This window comes from Schistosoma mansoni, chromosome 1 (assembly GCF_000237925.1).
Source record: "Schistosoma mansoni strain Puerto Rico chromosome 1, complete genome".
Classification (NCBI taxonomy): domain Eukaryota; kingdom Metazoa; phylum Platyhelminthes; class Trematoda; order Strigeidida; family Schistosomatidae; genus Schistosoma; species Schistosoma mansoni.
The window spans coordinates 52,829,020-52,830,540 of NC_031495.1; the positions used below are offsets into that span (position 1 = coordinate 52,829,020).

General features: G+C 47.2%; 1 protein-coding gene across 1 annotated transcript in view; it reads right to left on the reverse strand.

The window, feature by feature from the left end:
• Positions 1-1,521, reverse strand: part of Smp_154780 (s-adenosylmethionine-dependent methyltransferase related) — a gene marked incomplete at its 3' end in the record, with an annotated part of 18,747 nt that overhangs the window by 11,980 nt on the left and 5,246 nt on the right. The window lies entirely within an intron of this gene.

Consider the following 1,521-nt stretch of genomic DNA (forward strand, 5'->3'; position numbering starts at 1 on the left):
CGTTGTTATTTTTTTAATGACCCGCCGACCACCGAGATCTACACGACGCTCTTCCGATCTATGGTCTATTTGAGTCCATCGTTGGTTTGGTGCAGGTGGTCGCCATGTTAGACGATGTCTCTCCTTATGTTTAAAATTAGTGCTTGCCAAAAATAAACGATTGTCTGAGCATAGTTGCAACAGACGATCACCATTATCGGTTCGTTGAGCCGGAATACTAAAACACCCACCTAAATGTCTTTCTGTTTGATTTAAGCTGCCTACCTGGGCATTAAAGTCACCCGCTACGACTACTATGTCTGAGCGCTTAGCTTTCTGAAGAAGCTCAGAGAGTTTTCTGTAAAAGTCATCTTTCACTTCATCATGGCTGCAGTCAGTGGGAGCGTAGGCAGAAACGACGAAAAGGCAACGACGTGTGTCCCTATCCTTCCGAGTTCTTACGGAGCCATTTAGCCGGACAGCACACAGGCGACTGTTAACGGGGATCCATTCTAGTAGTGCTTGTTCTGCCCTTGTACTTAGTGCTATGCCTACACCTGCAAGTCCAGGAGAACTAGCCAACGGGTCGCCAGATACACGGAGGGTGTATTTCGTTGGCTGTCCATTTTGGCGAGGTGAGGTCAAGTGAATGACCACACTGGGATCCTGTATGCGTGTTTCGGAGACAGCATACATCAATGGTACGAGATTCTAGGGTTTTAGCTAAGGAGGCCTGTTGACCGATTTGACTTAAAGTACGTACGTTGAAGGCTCCAATGTGTAGTTTGGAGCGAGGTTTTAGTAGACCTGGGACAGCGTTCCGCGCACTAGAATCGTTGGCCATGGTGACACTTGAGGAGGAAACCGGAAGAGGAAGTTTAGTGTTGAAAGTCAAGGTAGAAGGAATAGTAGGAATTGAAGAAGGAGATTGATTATGAATACAGTGGTCTTGAGTGCTGTTAGAGGTATGAGGGCAGTTATCAATTCCCGGTTGCCCACACCGTGGAAGGGTTCTTCTAGGGGTACCTGAAAAGGAAATTGGGTTAGAAGTGGTCTTAATGACCTGAGAGCGTGACCGCAGTGCCCAAGGGACAACTGCTTGAGGTCGGTCACACACGACCTTTTTGTGGGTAGTTTTAGTGTTAGCTCCGTTCTTCAAAGGACCTTACCGCCGGAGACGGATATCCATGGGATAAGGCGAGGTGTGCATTTTTAGGGTCGACCTTTTCTAACCCCACCCTTCCTTGTGGGAAGGCAGCATCGCTGTCATGCTGGTTGTCTGAAGGAAACACCTTACTGCTGTCACACCTCTGTACAGTCAGCATTACGACTTCGCCTTCGGACCTTGGGTTCGCTGCTTTTAGCTTCACCGCTCTTCAAACGAACTGCCTGGTATGTTAGGACCTTGAAGAACTATTGTTTTAACCAGTATTGGTTGTTTGGAATTTCTCTAAAGGGTAGCCCCTACCCCCCCTTTCAGGTGTCTCTATCTTTCGGGGGATTTCTAAAAAAACATTCAGTTCCCTTTTTTTTTTATTTCTT